This window comes from Sinocyclocheilus rhinocerous, unplaced genomic scaffold, assembly GCF_001515625.1.
Source record: "Sinocyclocheilus rhinocerous isolate Xijiao unplaced genomic scaffold, SAMN03320098_v1.1 scaffold541, whole genome shotgun sequence".
Classification (NCBI taxonomy): Eukaryota; Metazoa; Chordata; class Actinopteri; order Cypriniformes; family Cyprinidae; genus Sinocyclocheilus; species Sinocyclocheilus rhinocerous.
The window spans coordinates 1,823,302-1,849,297 of NW_015658519.1; the positions used below are offsets into that span (position 1 = coordinate 1,823,302).

At 37.9% G+C, this 25,996-nt stretch overlaps 1 long non-coding RNA gene and 1 pseudogene across 2 annotated transcripts in view; one reads left to right on the plus strand and one right to left on the minus strand.

Annotated features, from left to right (window-relative positions):
- Positions 1 to 25,996, minus strand: part of LOC107722603 (uncharacterized) — a 49,465-nt gene that overhangs the window by 18,594 nt on the left and 4,875 nt on the right. The window contains exons 2-3 of one of the 2 annotated variants that reach the window (XR_001637823.1): positions 19,522 to 19,727; positions 19,198 to 19,234 (exon numbers count right to left, since the gene is read on the minus strand). This is a non-coding gene — a long non-coding RNA (uncharacterized LOC107722603). Of the gene's footprint in view, positions 1 to 8,780; positions 8,864 to 19,197; positions 19,235 to 19,521; positions 19,728 to 25,996 lie in introns of those variants that run through there. The other variant, XR_001637822.1, reaches the window with a different exon arrangement.
- LOC107722602 (inhibin beta A chain-like) lies at positions 774 to 12,604 on the plus strand (annotated as a pseudogene).

Below are 25,996 nucleotides of genomic sequence, written 5' to 3' on the forward strand. Positions count from 1 at the left end.
GCCGCTCACTCAAGGACGCGGTGTGTGACGCTGTTCACACCTCGCTTTTCAGACCGATGAGCTTTGTAAAAATCTACGCGTTTCAGAAAGGCGGGGCATAGAGGAGAAACAATAATGTACAGTATGTGGAAAATAATGTTTTTTTTTAACCTTAAACCGCATAAACACATTCCATTACACCAAATACACAAAATAATGTTCTTTTTAGCAACATCATATGACCCCTTTAATAATATTTTACAGTGTTACTGTTTTTGGTCTCACTTTATATTAGGTGGCCTTAACTACTATGTATTTACATCAAAAATGTACTTACTGTGTTCATATTGTATTTCGAAACACTTTTCAATTGAGGTGGGATACGGGTAAGGTTAGGCACAGTTTGGTGGTATGGGTAGGTTTAAGGGTGGGTGAAGGTGAAAAGGATGGGTCAACAGTGTAATTATAAATGTAATTACAGAAGTTAATTACAGATGTAATTACATGCAGGTATTTTTAAAAATATAAGTGAAATGTAAAAACGTGTATGTACACAATAAGCATTGTATCAAACGATTAATTTAAATGTATGTACAAAGTAGTTAAGGCCACCTAATATAAAGTGGGACCCTGTTTTTCTGTATTTCTGATCAAATACATGCAATCTTGGTGGTAAAAATGTAAAATTGCTCAGCCTTGACTTTCACCTACAGCCATCATGATTGAGTGTTTTTAAAACTGAAGTTCAGGAGGGAAAGAGTTAGCCTGTGAGTAATTCTTGTTCACAGGAGCCAAGGAATGAAAGGTGAGATGTGCTCCAGCTCACACAGACACATGTATGGACCAGCATGCATCTGTCTGACATACACACATCGTGGCTGAATAACAGCCCTCATTGGTCTCTGGAGACGCACAAACATCTGGAGAAACGCTGCGGTATGTCTGTTCTGCAGTCATGAACATTCCTGCGCTCAGCTGAATCACCTTCAGAGGTTTTATTACTCTTAATTGTTCTATTTTTTAAATCCACCTAATTTGCTGTTCGTGGGATAATTGCTTGAAATCATTTTAAATGTTGAGAATGTACATATTATAACCACAAGAGGGAGTCGAGTGATGTCACTGCCATGCATCACTATGATGTAAATATTAAAGAAACAGACATGAAATGCAAAAATTATATTTAATAAAATGTGATTAATGTAACATTTTAGGTTCATTTAAATAGGCAGAAATGTATTTTTACGAGACTGAAATAGGCGAATCCCTCTTATAAATGTCCTAACTGAATGATTGAATATCTTTTTTGAATGTCTTTTTTTAATGCTCATTTCATCTAGAGGAAGTGCCTCACTTCCCTCCCATGTCTTTTTCTACAAAAATCGTGTCTGAATGCTGTGGCATCACTATGATGCAAATGTTACAGATACAGCCATGAAATGCAAAAAAAATTATATTTAATAAAAGGTGATTAGGTTCATTTAAATTGCCCGAAATTTATTTTTAGGAAAGTCACATTTAAAGAGATGAATCCCTCTGATAAATGTCTGTCCTGACTGAATGAGTGAATATTAAATGTAACAGTTTTGTCTTTTTTTTTTAAAATGCTCATTTGATCTAAAGGAAGTGCCTCACTTCCCACCCATGCCTTTTTCTACAAAAATCGTGTCTGTACGCTGTGTGCGCGCCTAACAGAGCATGAATGAGTGACTCGTTGTGTTTACACGTGTGTTATGCACACAGATAGCCATGATAATCATGTTGACCCCTCGACTTTTCCCTCCCCAGGAGATTATTCCACCACACAGTTAGCCAGCCTGCACAACAGGTGCTGACGGACTGATGGCTGGAGAGATGAATGATCGGTGGAAAAAGAGAGAGCGAGAGAGAGAGATAGAGAGAGAGAGGGTGAGTGCGTAAGAGCAACTTCGATTCTCACGAGGGAAAAAATGGTACACGTTACTGGAGGAGTCACTGAAGAGAGCGAGAGAGAGAGGGAGGGAGATGAAAAAGTCAGTGAGTCAGTAGTGAGAAAGATTGTAATAAAGTGAGAGGGAGGGATGAAGAGGAGGAAGGTATAATTACAGAGAGAGAAAGAGAGAGGGGACAAACAGTGAGAAGCCAGAGAGGGAGAGAGTGCTAAAGAAAGAGTCAGAGAACTGTCTAACCCTGCCCACTTTCCACTCAACCATTCAACTCCGGCACGGGCAGCCGTGCACTGCCAGGTTTCTCCAGAGTGACCCGGAGCTCATCGACCTGCAGGAGGAGCTCACCGGTGGTGCTTCGTTCAGCCCTCTTCAACTTTTATCACCATGACCGCTCCGCTCAGATAAGGATTATTTTGGACTTGCTCCCGCTTTCCGCATCGATTTGACAAGCAAGCCAGTGCGGCGACTGTGATCTTGGCAGCGGAGCAGAACAGGACCGCGGTGTGAGTCTGCCGTCACTCAGGATGTCCTCGCTCACGCTCGTGACAGGGGTGCTGCTGCTCTCCGGCTGTTTGTCAGGGGGCTGCTCGCCCACGCCATCCGAGAGCGGCTCTCAAGGTGCAGGGCAGCCGGACGATCCCGTGACCCCCTGCCCGTCCTGCGCTCTAGCCCAGAGGCAGAAGGACTCGGAGGAGCAGACCGACATGGTGGAGGCGGTCAAGAGGCACATCCTCAACATGCTGCATCTGAACGCCCGGCCCAACGTCACACACCCGGTGCCCCGAGCCGCCCTGCTCAACGCCATCCGCAAGCTGCACGTGGGACGGGTGGGTGAGGACGGCACGGTGGAGATGGAGGAAGACAGAGGGGGGCTGGGGGAACACCGAGAGCAACCTGAGGAGCAGCCGTTTGAGATCATCACCTTCGCTGAGCCAGGTGAGGGATGTTTTAGTGCCTCGTGAGGAAATGTGATGACATTAATAGCTTGTTTGTGCTGCTAAGTGATGAACTCTCACCTGTTGAGTGAGACGGTGGAGAAACGCTCAAGTGCAATGAATCTTTGTGACTTAAAACCTTGGTGTGAATTTCAGTAATATATTCACTACTTAGTATAGAATATATATATATATATATATATATAGAGAGAGAGAGAGAGAGAGAGATAGTTGTAATATATAATATATATAATTTGTTTAATATATTTTAAGATATTCTAGTAACATCTGAACAAGGTTCAATTTATTAACATTAGGAAATGCATTATGTTATAAATTAATTAACAATGAACTAACTTTATAGCATTTATTTATCATAATTAATAGTAATTTCTACAGATACTAATATACGTTTACCTTTTGAAATTGTATACATTAACAATTGCTCATGTATTACAAACATGAATTAACAATGAAAAATAGTGTATTTATAAATTACCTTTAATCGAAATGCTGTAAAATGCTTCATTATAATGCCTAATGTCTAATTCATTAACTGAACCTTATTGTAAAGTATTACCCAAATATTCAATATAACTGAACTGATTTGAAGCATTATATAATGTTTAATAATGCATTAATTAATGATATTGTAAAGTGGGACTTTATCTAAATCCACGCCTCCACTATGGAGTTCAAATGGATAAAAAGTACTTTTTCGGTTTTGAATTGTTTGAGTTGTCACATAATTCACCCCGTTATGCGCAAGACTGTCCGTTCGTTGTTCCTTCTTAAGATGTACACCGCAAACGCTTGCAGTATATATGATGTACAGTGGATGTCACCTCAAATGGCTCCACTCAGACTACTGTTTCGAAGGAGTGCTTTTAAAAAGCACTCAGGTAGGTGTTAGCGGAGGTCTGAGGGAGGGAGAGTCATCTTAAGGGGAACACATGCACTGCAGCTGTGGAGTATTAACACTCTGACTGTGCACTGCTGCGGGAGGCTCTCGGCGCCATGCTACTGATATGAAATGAGGAAATGATGCCCCTATTAGCAGCTATTGAATGAGCCACTTAAACATCTTCAGTCCTGCCAAGCAACGGGAAACTGTAGAGACAGTGATTTAATATCAAATGAACACTTTATCATGGTATGCATCCAAAATACATTGAGTATTCACTTAAAATCTACTTGAAAGTATAGTTTACCCAAAAATGTCAATTCCGTCATCATTTACTCACCCTCACGTTGTTCCAAACCTGCATGACTTTCTGTTTTCTGTAAAGCCCAAAAGAAGATATTTTAAGAATGTCAATGGGGTCCAATATTTTTGGACCCAAAATGTTCTTTCAAAGAGTTTTTTTTTTTCTCAGAAGAAAAAGTCATGCAGGTTTGGAACAATATGAGGGCAGATTTTTTATTTTGGGTGAACGGTCCTTTAGAGAGACCAATTCTTGTTTTCACAAAGTATCTCTCATTTTAAATGTCATACAGTTCATATTAACTCTAATGTTGAGCTTTTTGACTCTGAAAATGTGTATCTGCTGACCTGATGATATGCTTTTCATGCCATGTCGCTAATGCCAATAGACAGCCATCTATTTTTTACGATGATTCAGAAAAAAAAAGCTGAAAATGACAAACAATGCTCTTTCTTATTTGAAAAATGCTTTTGGTGCCGCCCGTAACAAACACTACTTCCCAGTCGGTTCAATAAACTAAGTCTGGGATGGGAAGATCCACAAGTACATTCCATTTTTAATTGGTTCCTCATGACTTATTTATAACAATGTCACTGATCCACAAATCAGCATGACACTGCTGTAAAAAAAAAGCTAAGAAAATTCGCCTGAATGTGGTGCGGAAGCGGATGGTTGAAGTGGTCCAGTCTCATGGCATTTAGTTTTTTTTCTGCAAAAACAATATAGCAGTGTTTCTAAAGATATCAAAGCTGACCTATCTTTAGACCAGCACTGGCCATGATGTGGATTGGCAGTCACATCTGATTCTTATACACAGATTGACCACCAACAGTCCCGCACAGAATTAATGGGACGATTTCCGCAGCTCATTAATTGCAGCTATCATCATTGAGCGCAAGAAGGAGCCAGCAAACGTTTGATGGCGTTGTTTATTGTGCCTGTTTGCTTACATAAATGTGCATTATGCCTTGATGCTATAAATAGACTTTTTGAATGAACCTAAGATTAAAAAAGGCCTCTCAGAGCCTTTATGAGATTGCAGGGGTGTTAATGATGCTCCAGGGAATGGAGGGGAGAGGGATGGGGTGGTTCGATCCCATTCAAAACCCACAGGGCTGTTAGCTGGCCATAATTGCTCCATTTATCAAAATATGGGGCCCAGTAATTACTCTAGGCTGCTCTGTTGGTGTGTGAAATGGTCGGGGTTTCTTTGAAAGTATCTCAGTGAAATAGAAAGATCAAGTTTTTTTTAAATGTACAAAATCATTCATCTAAGGGATAGTTCATAAAAGGGATAGTTCACCCAAAAATGAAAATTCAGTCATTTACCCTCAAGTCATTCCAGACCTGTAAGACATTTTTTTTTTTTAATCTGTGGAACACAAAATGAGATATTTTGAAGAACATATGGTGTTCTCACAACATTGGACCCCATTGACTTTCATTGTATAAGCACAAAATTTTTAAAAATATCTTCTTTTGGGGTTTTCAGAAGAAGGTCAAACAGGTTTGAAATCAGTTGATTTTTGAGTGAACTATCCGTTTACTGACATTCCAGGGCCAGTTCTGGTCTTCTGGGAAGGATCTGTTGTGATGCACTCACAAAGGTCTCTAAACTCTCTGAAGAAATGGGATAAGAGTGGGATTGACACACTGGAGAAATTGTATCTGAATCTCAGGCAGTTTTGCTGATCTGGTGTGGATAGCTTGGCTTGTTGCCTATCCGAGCCGCTTCCTGAAACTGCTTAGAAGTTGACCGATGCATTACAGCAGGTCTTAAAGTTCTTTGAGGCTTACTCTGAGGGATGTTATAACTATTTATTTCCTGCTCTGACCCTTGTGTCAACCCTGTCTCCTGACGATTCATACCTGAGGCTTCATTATTAGGGGACAGATAGGTGATAGCTTTGTGTATTGTATGAGACAAAGCAGTGCAAGACAGTATTATAGGTAAATGGAAGATAGCACTTGATTATGCGATGAATATGTTTTGTGTTGCTGTCATCAAGCGATTGGGGACTGTGATATCACTTTTACATCCTAATACAACAATACATCCGACTACAGTGAGGCTTCTTGTCAACACCAGTTTTGGGTGGATGCTGTTTTTTATCTAACACAAAAGCAATCGACTTTTGGTCCATTTATAAAGTAATTCAATGATCTGACATCAATTTTGAATACCTTTAGTTTGGTGATTCCTAACCAGTGGTACACTATCGTTCAAAAGTTTTAGGTCAGTAAGATTTTTTTTCCATAGTTATGAATTATTTTATTCAGTAAGGATGCATTAAATTGATCAAAAGTGACAGTAAATACATTTATAATGTTAAAAAAGAATTTTAATTCAAATAAAAAATGTATAATTGTATAACACTGATAAGAAGAAATGTTACTTGAGAACACAATCAGAATATTAAAATGATTTCTGAAGGATCATGTGACACTGAAGACTGGAGTTATGATGCTGAAAATTCAGGTTAGTCATCACAGAAATAAATTATATGTTATAATATTTCAAAAATATAAATATTTATGTTTTTACGGTATATTTGATCAAATAATTGCAGTGAGCATATGAGACTTCTTTCAGAAACATTAAAACTGACACCAAACTTTTAAAATTAGTTATTTTAAATAAGTTGGTTCTAAGGGTCAAAGAGGTGCTGCCAGAGATAAAAAAAACAATTAAATTGCATTATTTTTAAGAAAAGAAAAAATAATGTAAAACAAATAATATGAGCAATTATATGTTTTTTTTCTACTATTTTAGCTTTTCTTTTTTCATCCTATCAAACGTCTTCACATCAATCTGTTTCTATATTTTTAAACTGTTTGGGTCTGTTTTTCTCCCACAGTGTCTGCTGAATTTAGTTTAATAAAGTTCACACATTTAGTTTGTAGGTAAGCCAAAAAAGGTTGAGAAATACTTTTTTCAGTCCTGATGTCATCAGAAAGTGTTTACTGGGTTATCTCACGTCTCTTGGCAGTGTTTCATTTTTTTAAAAGACCCACTGCATGAATGTAACACCAAGTAAACAATCCTTTGATTTTCTCTGATATTCGACGGATGAACGGTTCAACTTACTCACGGTTCGGTTTGTATCACGGTTTTAGAGTCACAGTTTCGGTATGGTTCGGTATGTGCTATGTTTAGGGGAAAACTATACTGTCAAACAAAAATAAAGAAAATAAGAATAATCTATCTAACTACAAGCAACAGCACAACTAAATACAATAGAGCAGTGGTCACCAACCTTTTTAGGCCCAAGATCCCTGCCCTCGGCCTTTATGAAAGACAAGATCTAACTATTGAAGAATTGATAGAAAAAGACATCCCAGATTGTACTTCAAATTTGAGGCCTTTTACTTAGTATTTTAATTAGTGATGCGCCGATCATAGCTGATTCAGAATTCAGATTTTCTTTTCTTTTTAGTGATACATTAATATAACCCCATAAATGTAATGCATTTTTGTACTTATTTTACGTTTTTTTTCGGGATCTACTGGGACAGTGATAAAGATCTACCAGTCGATCGCGATCGACGGGTTGGCGACCACTGCAATAGAGTATACAAATAAAATAAACAGTGATTTTCAGTTTTTTTTAGGTCTAACATTAGTTTTTAGGTACAGAAATTGAATAAAGTAATCAAATGTAAAATAGCATTGCATATTTTACTGTATAAATTAAAGATGAATCTTTATTAAAGTTACAAAAGCTATTCAATCAAGAGCAGTGAGTGATTTCCTTGTTGCTGTATGATTAATAATAAGAAAGTTATCTGCACGAAACAAAAACAGCAGGTCTGAATGAGACGCACTTTCTGACAGCAGGTGGCGCCTATGAACAGGGTTGCCAGGTTTTCGCAATAAAACTAGTCCAATCCGGGGGGTAAAATACACGTTTTTCGGCGGGGATAAGAAAGTGCTGTCACTTTAAGAGAAGGATACTTACCAAGACGGGAATTTTGACAATAATTTTTGTGTGAATTTGTCCATTCAAACACAATACTTCAAAGAGAGTTTAATATTTGCGAGTGTTCTGAGGCGCTGGTTTGCGCGCTTCGGATGAACGCACGCACAAATCTTCTCACTGCGCACTAGCTCGCGTCTTCTAGCTCTTAAAAGTTTTAACTGGCAAGGCTTAATAAATTAGTTTAGTTTAAACACAGATATCAACGTGTTATGTTCAGGTTTCACCTGTGCACGCGCGCTATCAGCACGATGACGGAATAAATGACTGCTCATATTCCAGCATACGGCATTCGCATTGAACAAGAGTGAATGGTTTGTCCACTTTTTTTTTCAGAATGCGCATCCATCAACAGAAACAAACATTAGCCGAACCCTATTTGTTTTACGTCTTGTTTTATTTATTTATCTATTAATTAATAACAAAACATATTACAGATGCGTTTTCAGATTTAAACTGAACCGCGGTCCCAGTACGTGCCGAACCGTGTGTGGAGAACCGTGGGTTTGATTTTTTACCGAGAACCGTTCCACCCCTATTCGACATGCTCAACTAGTCATGCTCATTGTGCATAAAGCAGATTATTTAATGCAACTATGCTATTTTCAAAACAATCTTGTCCTTGATATTGACAGTGTGCAGTCGCAGACACAACTATAGCAAAATTTCAACATATAAAACAGATAAAGAATAGTGCCAGTATGATAAGAAGAAATTCGAATAATTCAGTGTTACGTGACAGTGGGCACAGCTGACCTTCGACCCGAACCTGCAGTACTACCAGCTTCTGAAGTGTCCACCTCACCCAGACCTCAGAGACACGTGGCGTGTGTTTAAACCTACAAGAAAGACAAAACAACTACAGTGAACTGGAAGGAACCAAATGACAATGGCAAAAGAGCAGTTGCCTTTTAATATGGAAAGAAAGGCCCAGTCTATTTACTTGATCACACACTGCAGCTCTTGTTCGAGTTGAGAGGTGTTCTGATAAGAGATCAGGCTCGATAGCGATACAAAGATAGAGAGACACATTCATCCGCAAATAGAAACCAGTGCTCTGCCGTTTCTTTCTCTGAAAACATCTGCAGCATTTCTACAATATGTTTACGGCAAAACATTGTTCATTCCCATTAACCTGCTATATTCTTGATTTTTCATTTCTTGGCAGAATTTCCAGCCTCTACTATCAACAACTCTCAAAGCAGAATTAAAAAGCTGTTGCAACTGATAAATTAACCAATTATATAAGAGCATAACAGAAACTTCAAACAGATTCACATTAGTGTGGTGGCACTGCATTGTTCACTGATCTGTTTGACAACTTAATCCACAGAGTAAGGGAATATTGGCTTTAAAAGTGGGGTGTAATTCCACCAAACAGAATTTCAAAAATAATGAATGTTTCCAAACAAATGCCATTGGTTGCCTCAAACTCATGCCATTGTTTGAGTTGACAAAAATCTTTCCAAAGCACCACAGACTCTGAGTTTATAGTTTTGGGGGTGAATCAACTGCTATGTTTGTATCTGCATATTAACTTGGAATAGGACTAAGTATTTTAGCATTCAAACTACACACTTAAGCTTTAAAAATAGTTCTTCCTGTTATGTGTTAAGCCATTCAATGTTTCGTGGGAGTTTTCTGACAATGTGAGATTCAATGAAAAGAACAGACCATCCAGTAAAGTTACTCAGAGATCTCAGAGGCTTTCGTGAGCTTTAAATAGTAATTCATCCAGGCAGATTTTCATAATAGCCTGACAATCGAGACCCAAATGAATAAACGGTTGCTCTTGTGTTCAAAAGCGGCTAGACGCAACAGAATGCAGTGACGTCTTTAAAATAGTGCTCATGGCGCGAGACGCTGAAAAAACCAAGACTCATCACAATGGTTAAAGATTTCAGTCTGGTGCATGTTTACATTGACAAACAACTAAAAATGGTCTAGTCCTGTGTGAACTTACTGTATTGGCCCTTCTTTAGTTTCATAGATCACTATTATATACGGTGTCATATGAGATGACTGAGTAAAGATAAACCTGCAACTGTATTTGTCTAGATAGATATCTCAGTGCCACATTGAGTAGCATAAAAGATCGAGTATTAGAGAAGGTCTTTCACAGCTACGCTGGACTGTCCTTTATATCAGATAACACAGGATTTATTTAATGTAGACATGTTGACTAAATAGTTGAATTAATAGCTGTCCTGCTGAGTAGGGGTTGGAAGAGATCATTTAAGAGAGTCAGTATGTTGGGTCTGTAAATCAGCAATGGTTACTGATGCTGAGCTGACTTATAGCAGACAGTCATGTGCAAGTTATAAGGAAGGCCCTTGTCATAACATACATGCTTTATGTACACAAATGGAGTGCCAGGATTTTAGAAGCAGGAAATGTTTTTATGGACTGAGGCTAGGTGTTGACGAAGGACTGCAGATGGTGGAGATTGACCGCAAAAAAGAACATATCCTCTCTTACAGAAAGAGAGAAACAGTTTAGTGTAGCAGGCGTTATATGTGTTCTGATCGTGTTGAGCTGGTGGCTCTAACAGAGAGAGTTTGTCATTAATAAACTGAGCCACACAGAATCTCTGCATGAAGATCACCACTGAAAAATTGGCAGATTTCCATAGAATTGGAACAGCTACCATTCACAAAATTCTACACATTCCCATCAGTTGATTTTTGTTTATTAGTTATTTTGGTTAAACTGATCATACTTTCTGTCATTTATATTTTTTCCATTTTATTTTCACTCTTTTCCTGTTTTCACTCTTATTAGTTTTAATTTAATTTTAGTTGTTTATTTTATTTTATTTTAGTTTAGTTTTACATTTTATTTATGGAGCCGAGTTCATTTTCTGATTTGTATCCTTTAAAATGGTTTTAAACAATACATTTCTCATCACAGTTTATTGTCATTGCTATTCATTTTAATGTTTACTGCAGGTACGCTTCAAAGGTTTCAAGTTTTGTAATATTCTATGTATCGTAAACCAAAACAAAAGATATATTTTTTTTTAAAATATTTAGTTTAGAATCATAATGTATTTGTTTAGGTTTTTTTTTTTTTTTTAAACAAAACAAAAAATATGCCTTGCACACCTGCATCAATCATTAATACGTGGAGTGAAAATACAACATATTTTTAGAATTTTTATTATTTTTCTATTTTTATTTCAACTTTTTTTTTCATTTGTTAGTTTTTATTTGTACTCTCAATTCCATCTTTAAGTCCGTTCTGCATAATTCTGTGGATTTTCCATCAAAATATGCACAGAAAACGCTTTTTCCTCCTATTTCACTTTTTTTGTTAGTTTTTCAACTGTTACAAAGTTAAAAAAGTGTTGTGTCATTCAAAACTCGACAATGCAATCGCAAACATAAAGCTAACCAATTGCCTCATGTGCTTCATCCACAGGAGATTCCCCTGACATCATGAAATTTGACATTTCTAAGGAGGGCAGCACTCTGTCCGTGGTGGAGCAGGCCAACTTGTGGCTGTTTCTTAAAGTTGCCAAGGGCAGCCGAGGAAAGGGGAAGGTGTCTGTGCAGCTCCTGCAGCATGGCAAAGCTGATCCAGGCTCTGCGGACGGACCCCAAGAAGCGGTGGTGTCCGAGAAGACTGTGGACACGCGGCGCAGCGGCTGGCACACGCTACCGGTGTCCCGCATGGTGCAGACCCTGCTGGATGGGGACAGCAGCTTGCTCAGTCTCCGCGTCTCCTGTCCCATGTGTGCCGAAGCCGGCGCCGTTCCCATCCTGGTGCCCACAGAAGGTAACAAGGGCAAAGAGAGAGAACAATCTCACCGACCCTTCCTCATGGTTGTGCTCAAGCCAGCCGAGGAGCACCAGCACCGGCGCAGCAAGCGCGGCCTGGAGTGCGACGGCAAAATCCGCGTCTGCTGTAAACGGCAGTTCTACGTCAACTTTAAGGACATCGGGTGGAGCGACTGGATCATCGCTCCGTCTGGGTATCACGCTAACTACTGCGAGGGCGACTGCCCCAGCCATGTGGCCAGCATCATGGGCTCTGCCCTCTCCTTCCATTCCACCGTCATCAATCACTATCGGATGCGCGGATACAGCCCCTTTAACAACATCAAGTCGTGTTGCGTACCCACCCGCCTACGGGCCATGTCCATGCTCTACTACAACGAGGAGCAGAAGATCATTAAGAAAGACATCCAGAACATGATAGTGGATGAGTGTGGCTGCTCATAAGACGCCATGAACTCCTAACAAACACTTTAATGTTGGTACAAAGCACATATCAGAGGATTGGCACACAAACTTTTGAACTGCAAACTCGGGCAACCTATTTGTTTCTAGATCATTCCAATAGGACTGATTATTGGAGCGGTCTTCGTGGCACTTTCATATAAAAATGACGGAGGAGAATAAAGCATAATATATTTTTTTTAATGAAGGGCGACTGAGAGGGAACAGGTGCATGGGTCAAAGTGTCAGCCCTGATTCTCTGCACTGCAATAAAGAGACCTATTTTGAAGTGTGGAATTATATATTCAGAGAAGAAGAAAAAAAACATGCAACTCTATGCAAGTCAAGTATTATTATAACTGGATGTTCTTTTTTATTATTATTATTTGTCTTTTAGCTTATGTTTAATGTTGTTTTTTTATTGTCATCCCTTTTCTCACAGACAAAAATTAGTAATTTTTTTAGTACATCTTAAAAGAAGTAGCTGTTTTTATTTCATTTTTCTTATGAGAAATACTTGAAGAAAAATTAGTTTGACCAGCTGCTGGAGCCAAACTACATTATTATTGTTATTATGATTATTTTATTATTATTATTATATTGCTTTTATCACCTATTATTATTTTTCTCCTAAACATTCTGAATGTTGATGAAAAGTAATATAAATTTGCACTAAGCCAACATTCGTACCATGTGAGGCCCAGAGCATTATGGGTCGCATTCTAGTTGCCATATCAGAGTCTAGAACCATATGCATTTGGAACTTATACATAGTAAACCAAAGACCATACACATCCCATTCTCAGAGCAAATCCCCAAAATGCCCAGCTCTGTGAATTTATTCAAATTAGGAACAACTGTGTATGGCCAACATAATATACCATTAACTCAATATAGTACATAAATAACTTTCATTTCTGTTTGTTTGTTTTTTCCTGAAACAGCCTCAAATGTTAAGATACATTTGCTCTCTGTGTTTCAACCGTGTTTGTCTCTACCAATGTATAACAAAGGTCTTAGATTCTGAACTGAAACCTAGACTTCTTGTCAGAAATATTCAGTAAAGAGATAGAAACAATGTCCTGGCAATGGCAATCTGCTTTGTCAGGTTTAAAGTACAAGACACTAAAGGAACTTACTGTGTTGTTTTATGTAGAGTTATGCAACATATGGTTGTATGTTGCCATGTTGTACAAATCAAAATATGTGCTTGTCATGTTTTATATCTAATTTATTTTGCAGCATATTCTTTGTTTCACTATTAAAGCTGAATTGTACAACTTCACCTTTTGGTTTAAGTCAGCGGTGTGTGTTTACTAGGCCAGTTGATGAGCTGTATTTCAACACTAAATGCTAGCTAGTTTGGCTTTTACTAAATGTAGTCCAATTAGGTATATTTTTTGCAGATCAACTGACAAATCTGACACGTTACCCCAAATATTAGCACTGCACAGCCAAAGCAGATGCTGTGCAAACTAGTGTGAACTCCTCAAGGGCTGTTTTCTGTCATTTTTAGCCATATAGCAGCTGTCTGTTGGGAGGTTTAGATTGTAAGGAGTCAAAAGAAACATATGGAGTGACAGAAAGAGATATCCAAAATTCCCTCTGTAAAAACATTTGCCTCTAATATGTCCAAAAAATTAAACAAGAATTTTAAAACTGACTTCATCCAGTGTTCAGATTTTTGTACTAGAAATCTATGCAAATTAGTGCATATTTCATTAAATAATGCCTCATTTGCATATTTAAACATTTAATAAAACTTGTAATACACAAAATGTTTGCAATTATCAATGTAATCAATCAACTGGGTAAGTAAGGTGATAATTAGTAGGTTTTTTTGTTTTTTTACCCTATTCACCTGCAGTGTCTCGCCTTAAATGTTCTTGAAATAAGTCCAAATAAGAAAAAATTTAAAATAAGCACATATTTGATCAAAAATACAGTGAAATGTAATATTGTGAAATTTTATTATAATTTAAAATCCATTTCCTATTTGAGTATATAGTAAACTGTCATTTATTTTTATGAAGGCAAAGCTGTATTTTCAGCATCATTACTCCAGTCTTCAGTGTCACATGATTCTTCAGAAATCATTCTAATATGCCGATTTGCTGCTTATAAAACATTTTTGATATTATTATCAATCCTGAAAACAGTTATGCAGCTCAATATGTTTTGTGGAAACCTTGATAATTATTTTTAGGATTCTTTGATAATTAGAAAGTTCAAAAGAACAGCATTTATTTTAAATATAAACCTTTTGTTACATTTTAATTGTCTTTACTTTTGATCTATTAAATGTGTCCTTCTTTGCTGAATAAAGGTATTTTTTCCAAAACTTTTGAACAATAGTGTAGGTCACAAACCGATATGTATTATAAGTACGTGGTTTGCCATTTAACATAGTCAAAGCATAAAAGGCCTTCAATCAGAGATATGTGCACTTACGGAGGGACCTTGTCAGCACACCGGCATGCTGTGTCAGGACAAGAGATGTGACCCAGGGGTAGAAAGGTAATTACCGCCATCATCACTCAGCAAATAAAACCCCCACAGGTCCTGTGAAAAAGAGCCTCTCTCAGAGGAGGACATAATCTCTTCCCCATAAACCCTTCATGCCATTTAGAGCACAGCAACAGAACACACAGCTGATTTATCACTAATAATGTGAAATAAATCTCTCAGCACAGAAATGCACAAAAAGATGATGAGAGATCACATGCCAACCAATCGTTGCGCGAGTAGATCTTTTCCACTGCCGCCTGTGACAAGTACTTTCATATGACTTCTGCCTTTGAAGATCCAGTACGAAATATAGGTCAAGGTCAGTTCTCTTTTGAATTAGTCTTGCAAACTTTACAGAGACGTTCTTTTAGCTTGGACATCTTGACGTCTGAGGCTTGAGGGTGTTTACATGAGTCTTTAATTATCCGCCTATATACACAAACAATACATGCTTTGAAATAGTGCATGTGTAATATTGCTGGTGACTGTTATCCAATGCGTCACACATGCATGTGTGCCTTTATAGTGCCATAAAAGGCATTCACATCTTTGTTGGGTCTACTTGTGTTGATAACTCTACATCCTCTGGTAACATTCATCAGGAACCGTAAAAAGGGATGATGAACCAAAACAAGTAACGGCAGATTTCAAGTTCATTTCCTTGTGCTGGTACAGCTTCCACACAAACACAAACTGCAATTTTTAATTAATTTATTATAAGAATTTGTATATATTAATCTATTTCATGTATAATTATTAACTGACTTTCTGTTTAGAAACAAGCTGCTTGCCATCTAAGATTGACGATGAATATCATCAGTAGACTTTGTGAGGTATAAACATCACATGCATTCCTGTCCTTCAAGGACATGAGCTTGGAGAACTCAAAATACCCCGACAGGAGAATAAAGGCTGAGAGGAGGGGACTGGATCTACAGAATCTGTGTGGGTGTTAAGCATTGTCAATCCTCCAGGAATAAATGTGTTTGGAAGGGTGTTTGTATATGTTATAAGGGCTGAAGTGTTTATTTAACACCTCATCTGTCAAAATGAATACAGGAGATGTGTTTTCTAAAACTTGGACTCTGTATATACCATCTTTTGGACAGTATGACACATTTTAAACCCCTGAATGGGACATGGTGGCCTTGAATTAGGCCAGCGCCCTCCCATTCATATTTACAGAGAGTCTCAATGGTGACTGGCTTACGTTAAATTCAATATTGGCTAAGTTCCCTGTTCAAGAGTTGTGAAAACTGGTAGTCTGTTGCACACAAATGTAAAAAAGCGCTTTTTGAAAAACGGGCTGAAGGACAGATTTAAACATGAAGTATGAGGGTTTTCTGAGCACTGTGAAACAACAGATATAAGCACAAATATTTTTTAAAAAAGGTTTCATTTTTTTTAGGGCCCTATGAAATCCGTAAAAAAATTTCTAATTCTGTTTTTTCCATTAAATTTTTTCTGTTTTAATTTTTCTAGACTCTGTTTTAACGGTTAAATTAAATATTATTTATCAAAAAGCATGTCTAATTAATTGAAATCAGGAAACTTACAATAATAAACAGCAATTTATAAAAAATTTAACAAAAATTTAATTTTTACGGTCCCATGAAATGTTTTATTTTTTCTCAAATTATTATTATTTTTTTTAACCAAATTTTGTTTTCCATTTTCCATTTTAATGGTTTTATTAAATATTAATAATCAAAAGCATCTCTAATTAATTGATTTTTTAAAATAATTTATTATCATTTAATTTTTTTATCGACACTAGGGGTGTGACAATACACTTAGCTCACGAGATGAGACAAAATACAGATACTTGGTTCACTAGAACGAGACAGTCGTGTTTATAAGAGCAAAAAATTCTGATTGGCTAGTAATGTTAGTTTGGTTGAGAGTGAAAGCTGTGCTCCTCTCATACCATTGGTAGGCGAACTCATGGTCTCGAAAGTGATATCAACAAGTTTTTTTTAAATGTAGGATTATTTTTTTCGCAGCCAAACACTGCACGCCGGAGATCCGGTGTAGTGCCGAAATTTGCGCCCTGCCAGATTATGCACCCCCTAGTATTGGTAGGTTTAGGAGTAGGGGTGGGGTTGGGATTAGGCAATCAGGTAGCGATTTCAACGAGGGGGGGCATAATCTGGCTTTCTTTCAGGTTGAAGGGAGGGAGGAGGCAAACACGCGGATTCGCTTTAGGAGTAGGTGTGGGGGAGGGGTTAGGAATAGGATTAGGGTTGGGATTAGGCAATCAGGTAGCAACTTCAACGAGGGGGTCTGGCAGGGGTGCAGAATTCGGCACAACACCGGCACGGTGCCGGAGAACTTTAAGCCCTGAATACTGTGTTGTGTATTTAAATTTTTCTAATAAATAAATTCTTCTAAATATTTTTTTTCTGGTAAATATTCATTTAAAAACAATGTTTTATTAGTAATTTTATTAGTAGTAGTAGTACTATCCTTACATTAAATAATATTTCTGTCACGGTTTCTTCAAGTTAAACTAGGGCTGTGCAAAAAATCGAATGCGATTTTCATGCACATCTTGCACTCCAATGTGGCAGCAGAGTGTGGGATCATCAGCTCCAGAACAAAAATAAAACTGTCAAAAGTCTTTTGCCTTTGATTACGCACAGGCGAGTCCCCACTAGTAAAGCGAAAGAGATGATCAGTTCACATGCGCTGCCGCTTCGCTTGATCTGAGGTGTCTACAGCGATCTATCACGCCACATTAAAGAGCGCCAAAACTGTATTTATTGCTTAAATTTCCTAATAAAATGGACAGAATTTTAAATCTGAGACTTATGTACAAAGACAACGCACAAAGCTTAGCTCATTGCGATTTATTGGATGGGAGGCGCACTATATGTACTGTTCATTCATCAACTGCAAACAGCATCGATTGGGATTTAAGAATCAATATTGGTTCATAAAAATTAGAATTTTTTATTTTTTACCCAGCCCTAGCATATTTTGTTGTTTTTAGTGTCCTCCGCTGTCACTGCGGTGTTGAGCATGAAAAGTGAAGCACTGTCTCTGTTTATAAATTTCCTAATAAAATGGACAGAATTTTAAATCTGAGACTTATGTACAAAGACAACACACAAAGCTTAGCTCATTGCGATTTATTGGATGGGAGGCGCACTATATGTACTGTTCATTCATCAACTGAAAACAGAATCGATTGGGATTTAAGAATCGATATTGGTTCATAAAAATTAGAATCTATTAAAATTGAGAAATTGTAGCATTTTTTCTTGTTTTTAGTGGCCTCTGCTGTTACTGCAGGGTGTGTGTTGAACATGAAAAGTGACGCACTGTCTCTGTTCATCTGTTCTCTTCAAAAATAAATAAATGCATAAGCCTATATGCTCGTCCTGCAGGTTCATTATTAAAAATTAAAATGTGAACAAAAATACAAGCCATTACATGTGTTATTATAATTAAAATATGAAAATTAAAAAATTCACATTTAAATTGTCTTTTTGGGTCTTAATATTCACAGACACTAGTCCATATTTAAGTGTACGGATCTACTTTTGATGTATCCATCCAAAATTTCATGACATTTTGCGTTATACAGTAAATTCTGTTTTTATGACTGGATTCCACGATTCCGTCCACATTTCAGCATTACGGAAATCATAGGGCCCTAATTATTTTGTCTCAGTGGCCTCAAAGACCAATTGTCAAAGTCAGTTAAAGGATTATTTTTGTTCAGTAAATTCAATCAACAATAATAGTGGTATACCATAAAAATTAACTTGTGCCTGGAGTTTTCAGTGAGGAACAATGGTAGAAAATGGGTTAGGTTTTGGAGGATTTAAAAGCAGAAACGTGTCAGAAATAAATGACTTACATTAAAGGCTGAAATACACTACATTTTTAAATCTGAAGAGATTTTAAAACACTAGGCATTGTATACTTGTAGAATTTGTAAATGGAAATCATTCACTAAACGACTAAGGATCACTCACTACCAGACCTTCAAGTTACTCTAAACAGAACAAACTTGAGTATAAACAAACGCCTTGTTACTAGGAGACACGCGACAAAAGATAACAATGTGTTCTAAAATCAACTCAAAATATCAAACATGGTTGATATGGCTGGCTCTGACTTTCGGTATAGTGACAACTCCTCCAGACTGTAAACCAGGGAAAAAATCTGGCCAAAAGTCATGCAGTGTAATCCCGCTTTAGGTATTCTATTAAAACTTGTGTATTACATGAGCTGTAAAGCGGTTTAAGTAATTTTTTACAGTGGTTTCAGGCTTTTAAGCTTTAAATTAAGCTTTAGTATTCTTTAAGGTTAATATTCAATTTTTCACACTAAAATAATTTTATTACACATACTGTTTACTTATTGTTTTACTTTTTTTGAAAAAAGTGAGCATTTTAACATTTACAGATTAGCCCTCTTCAAGAGAACAAAATCTTCACTTCCGCTGGTTAGTCCAGTGTCCAATCACATGATCTGTTGAGGCAAAGTCACGTTTTTAGTTGAGCATCCAGGAATTTGTTAAATGTGTTTTAGTTTATGTACATTTTACACAGAATAAAAAATGATCTGCCTCAATTAAGAGTTTTTTAATGTGAATTATAAGATTTTATGCGCATCTTGGTTTTTTCCATCCAGCATTTTTTAATATACAAATGCTGTCAATTGAGCTTAGCTTGTACTGAACGCATAATATTCATTTAACAACCATAATTACAAGCTTCTAGAGAAACATGCTGTGTGTTTGGGTGTTAATCTAATACCTGATGTGCACTTGTCTTTTTCAGATGGCCCAGGCTGCCTATTCAAGACTCAAAAGCAACAATTGTACCATGGCTCTGACAATGGCTCCCTCCTGGGAACGCCGGTGAAGGGAGAGCTATCTCAAGGTTGTCAAGAGCTTAATCTCATGCCAGGCTTCCGAGGGGTTGTGCAAATCTTGACACTCTTTTCAGAGCGATAAAAAAGTCTGAAAGATAGAAAAGGGTTAGAAAAAAACGAGGTCTTGCTGCCTTGGCCTACAGTAGAAGTCCACACAAGGTGGTCTGTTGTTTTCAAGGCTGAGAACAACGTATCATGTCTGCTGGTCTGGTCAGCTTTCTCACTTTGACAATAAGAGTGAGAGTGACTGGGAAATCTAACACTCATCTCTTTGTCTGCGGAGAAAAACTAGAACGGCAGCCTACAGACTGCACGGCTCCTGTGTTATCACTACAAACCTCCTCTTCCCTTTTTTTCCACCCCTGACTCCTCTTCTCTTCGCTGAGACATAAACTCCTTTATAGTGCATAGTATGTGGGATTGAACATGGAAGCAGGTAAAGTAATACCTGCAGAGGGCACAGAAAGTGCATTCAGGACAAGAGAAAGAGGGCTGATAAGACCCCGGTTGGCGATGGAGAGCATGGCCCTACACAGATCTGTCCATTTGTGTACTGACCCAAAATCCCATCAATGGTTTTATCATGTCATTAGCAGGAAAACAAAGGGTGTCTTGCACATTCTAATTAGCGCTATACCAAAGTATAATTTTTATACCAAACAACGATGACAATTTTTATACCAAACAAAATTTTCCTTTGCGTTTTTGAAAAGTGTTCAATACAGATGACAACATTGTCAAAATGATCTCCATTCACATGGATCATCGAAAATGACTAAAAACGCTGTATTATGGATGCCAAGCCAGTAGTTGGCGATGTCACTTTGTAAAGAAACACTATGCACCTGTACACATACCTATAGACTGAAAACATAATAAACATGCGCATGATGTCACAGTTTTCACGAATTCGCATTTTTGTAGTTTACATGATAACCCAACACTCTGAAAACCCATTTTCAAAAGTTTGTTTTCAGGCCCCCAAAATGCCACTTATGTGTAAAAGCCATGCTAACACTACAAGAGTTTTAGGTCGATTTATCCCTGATTTCCCCTCCCGAGAATCGGAGATAAAATATTGTTGAGGACCTCGGTCGGTTTCCGATGTTCGGTGTGCATTATCTGGTAATGTGAGGCATTTACAGATCAAATCTTGCACCTCCCGATCTGGGGTGCCAACTATGGTCGCAAGTTCCGTCGTTACCAACATGGTTCAACGATTCGATGTTTCCTGAAACCATAGTTCAAACGAACATTCGCAAACAGCGTCACAAACTTATGTGGTTGGAACTAGAGTTGACTTGTGGTTAGAAGCATAGTTTCTTGTTAGTAAGACATACTGGCTTAAATAAATATGTTCTTGGGCACAATAAGCAAGCTAACATGCAGTACAATCTATATATATTCCATTCTATCTAAATATAAATGCATTTCAATCTATATTTTGTTTGTGCGATAAGCGCCATTTTTTGAAGAGTGTGCATGTGCATAAATACCTAAGGAAACCCTTAGTATGATGTAAGAGGGAACCCGCGATGAATCAAATAAAGCAAAATGACAGGGAACAAAAAATATTAAATTAGTCATCAGGTGCCATGTTCAATACAGCAGCATCTTAGAGATCTCTAATCAGTTAAATAGCAGAAGTTATTACTCCACCACATGCATGTGATGTCATTAACACTGGCCCTATGTTGTTGAACTAATGTGGTTCAAACGACGGAGATGCAACTGTGTTCGGGAAACAGTTGTGACTAGGTAGTTCGTTTCCACAACAATGCATCATACTATGGTGGTTAATCAGCGAGTTACGTTGTTGTATGGGAAATGCATCCCTGCTCGCACACAAATTGGGGCCGCCCCAATTAATATCAAACATGTTTGGGTTACACTTTATTTAAAGGTGTCCTTGTTACATACATTTAAGTACTGAGTAATATTAATTAACTACATGTACTTACTATATGGTTAGGATTTTTAGGGTTGTTTGATTCAGGATTACTTGCATGTAATAATGCATAATTAATTGTTATTATAATAGTAAGTACATGTAACATGTACAAGGACAAGGACACCTTAAAATAAAGTGTTAACCATGTTTTATATTTAGGATTTTAAATTGGGATGATGACATCTATGATTATTACATCAGTACTTTCACAATAGCCAATGCGAGACTGCAAAACAGGCTGCTGTATGGGCCCGTTGGATAGTGGAGATGGAGGATATTGCTTGTGGAAGTTTTGCAATAATAAAACTGTCTGTATAATGTGTCAAAAACATACCACAACCATAACAAAAAAAGAGAAGCGCTAGGGTGAAATCGCCTCAGTTTTGAATGGGTGAGTGTAGAAAGGTGATAGATAGCGTCCAGTAAGAACTATTGTTCCAACCACTAAAGATAGATTCAGAAATAACCTGCCTGATTTATCTCAACTGGTCTGTGTCCCGCTTATCTTTAGGTCACATCCCAAAACCATTCAAGCTGGCGGTTATTAAGCCTCTTATTAAGAAACCACAACTAGATCCTAGTGAACTGGCAAATTACAGACCCATTTCAAATCTTCCGTTTATGTCTAAAATTTTAGAAAAAGTTGTGTCTGCTCAATTGTGCTCCTTCCTGCAAAAAAATTATCTCTATGAAGAATTTCAGTCAGGTTTCAGGCCCCACCATAACACAGAAACTGCACTTGTTAAAATTACAAATGACTTGCTTCTTGCGTCAGACCAAGGCTGCATGCTAGTTTTACTTGATCTTAGTGCTGCATTCGACACTATAGATCATGACATACTCATAGATCGATTACAAAACTACACAGGTATTCAAGGGCAGGCTTTAAGATGGTTTAGATCCGACCTGTCCGATCGCTACCACCTTGTTCATTTAAATGGGGAGTCATCTCAATTATCACCAGTAAAATATGGAGTGCCACAAGGATCTGTCCTAGGTCCTCTGCTATTTGCAATATACATGTTGCCCCTTGGTAATATTATCAGAAAATACGGGATTAGTTTCCACTGTTATGCTGATGATACTCAACTATATATCTCAACAAGACCAGATGAAACTTCTAAATTATCTAAGCTAACAGAATGTGTTAAAAATGTAAAAGATTGGATGACCAAAAATTTTCTCCTATTAAACTCGGATAAGACAGAGATATTACTTATTGGACCAAAAGACAGTACACAGAATCTCGTGGATTACAATTTGCAACTAGACGGATGAACGGTTACTTCCTCTACAGTCAAAAATCTGGGTGTTATATTAGATAGCAACTTGTCTTTTGAAAATCATATTTCCCATGTTACAAAAACAGCATTCTTCCATCTTAGAAACATTGCCAAACTACGAAATATGTTACCTGTTTCTGATGCAGAAAAGCTAGTTCATGCATTCATGACCTCTAGACTGGACTATTGTAATGCACTGCTAGGTGGTTGTCCTGCATCTTCAATAAACAAGCTACAGGTAGTCCAAAATGCAGCGGCTAGAGTCCTTACCAGGTCAAGAAAATATGATCATATTACCCCAATTTTACAGTCTCTGCACTGGCTACCTATTAAGTTCCGTATCAGTTACAAAATATTATTACTTGCCTATAAGGCCCTTAATGGGCTAGCTCCTGCGTACCTAACTAGTCTTCTACCACGCTACAAAGACCAAGGCTGCATCTCATTGCTAGTTTTACTTAATCTTAGTGCTGCGTTCGAAACCATAGATCATGACATATTCATCGATCGATTACAAAACTATACAAGTATTCAAGGGCAGGCTTTAAGATGGTTTAGATCTTACCGGTCTGATCGCTACGACTTTGATTATTTAAACGGGGAGTCATCTCTATCACCAGTGGAGTGCCACAAGGATCTGTCCTAGGTCCTCTGCTATTTTCAATATACATGTTGCCCCTTGGTAATATTATTAGAAAATACAGGATTAGTTTCCACTGTTATGCTGATGATACTCAACTATATATCTCAACAAGACCAGATGAAACTTCTAAATTATCTAAGCTAACAGAGTGTGTTAAAAATGTAAAAGATTGGATGACCAATAATTTTCTCCTATTAAATTCGGATAAGACAGAGATATTACTTATTGGACCAAAAGACAGTACACAGAATCTCGTGGATTACAATTTGCAACTAGACGGATGTACTGTTACTTCCTCTACAGTCAAAAATCTGGGTGTTATATTAGATAGCAACTTGTCTTTTGAAAATCATATTTCCCATGTTACAAAAACAGCATTCTTCCATCTTAGAAACATTGCCAAGTTACGAAATATGTTACCTGTTTCTGATGCAGAAAAGCTAGTTCATGCATTCATGACCTCTAGACTGGACTATTGTAATGCACTGCTAGGTGGTTGTCCTGCATCTTCAATAAACAAGCTACAGGTAGTCCAAAATGCAGCGGCTAGAGTCCTTACCAGGTCAAGAAAATATGATCATATTACCCCAATTTAACAGTCTCTGCACTGGCTACCTATTATGTTCCGTATCAGTTACAAAATATTATTACTTACCTAGAAGGCGCTTAATGGGTTAGCTCCTGTGTACCTAACAAGTCTTCTACCACGCTACAATCCATCACGCTCCCTAAGGTCGCAAAACCCTGGACTTTTGGTAGTACCTAGGATAGCAAAGTCCACTAAAGGAGGTAGAGCTTTTTCGAATTTGGCTCCCAAACTCTGGAATAGCCTTCCTGATAACGTTCGGGGTTCAGACACACTCTCTCTGTTTAAATCTAGATTAAAGACACATCTCTTTGGCCAAGCATTCAAATAATGCATATCATAATCTTGTACTGCAGTTATATCTGATCAAATGCACATTATTATTCCTTAGCTTGGGTTAAACAAATTAATTTTACTTGGTTGGAACAGCAGCTACGCTAATTATGTCTACTTGTTTCTCTGTTTTTGCCACGGGAAACTAGGATTTACACAAGCTTCAGTCTGGATCCAGAACACCTGAGAAGAGATGATGCCAACCCCTCAGAGGACCTCAGATGATGCCAACCCTGAAACAACCCACCAGATCCAGTCTGTATCCAGATCAGATGGTCACTGCAGTCACCCGGATCCAGTACGTATTCAGACCAGATGGTGGATCAGCACCTAGAGAGGACCTCTACAGCCCTGAAAGACAGCGGAGACCAGGACAACTAGATGAACACCAGATACAGATGTTATTCCCCTGTAAAGACCTTGTCTCAGACGACCACCAGGAACCAGATGAGTCTTCTGCACAATGTGACTTTGCTGCAGCCTGAAATTGAACTGCTGGTTTGGTCTGGCCAGAGGAGAACTGGCAAGCTGCTTTGCAACGATTTGTATTGTGAAAAGCGCTATACAAATGAATTGATAGCACGCTAGCTAACATATGTAAACATTAGTTGCTGAAACGTCAATGACGATCTGCAGCGTGAGATCACGTGAGGCACTCCATCTGACACGATATTCTTAAAGTCCATGTGAACCGGAAGTTGCTGCCGACTTTATTTTAGTATGGTGACGTATTTCCAACTGAAACGGAATATTGAGTGGAGGGCGGGGTTTTATTTTTGCGCTCCTCCTCTCATCTCTCACTCGCAGCAAACTAACGGTTGGAGGGGCGTGGTTAAGCAAATTCTGCCCCAGCCATGGCCCAAGCCGTCCAACTGGCATCATTGGACCAGGAGCACCATTCCGGAGCGGAAGCAAATGATCAGATTTTGATTAAAGATTACCAAGACAAACTATTTTTTTCAGAGAATTAACTCACACGTAGGGGTGTGCGATATATATCGTCTGCGATAATATCGTAATTGTTGTTTTAACGATGTGCGATTTGACATTATCGAGTATTTTGCAGAAACCATTCCAAACATCCCTACAGAGCGCACGCATACATTACGTGAAGCCTAGACTAGTGCGTGTGCGCATTTAGTGTGTTTTCTTTCACTGCATGATTCAGTCTATTAAAATGCATTTAGAATGATCACAAATTCAAGACATGATGGCAGAAAACTTATATATTTATACCACTTCATATAGTTATTCAATTTCACACGAAGAGTGCCGTTTCTCTCCAAAAATTACCATGATTACAAATGTGACATTAAATTCAATAAACAATAAGTTAATTAAGAGACTTACGTTTTAGACACCATATTGCTTGTTTTTGCTCTATTTCGCCAACAAAAATCATTCCGAATACAGCCACAGCGCCGTTTTGTGTCTCTGAGCAACATGATGGTGTTTCGTTCTTGAATGAATCAACCGTTTAAATGATTCGGTTCAATCGCAATGACTCACTTATTAACAGTGATTTGCTGCCACCTGCTGGCAGTTTTAATTTCAAATTTCG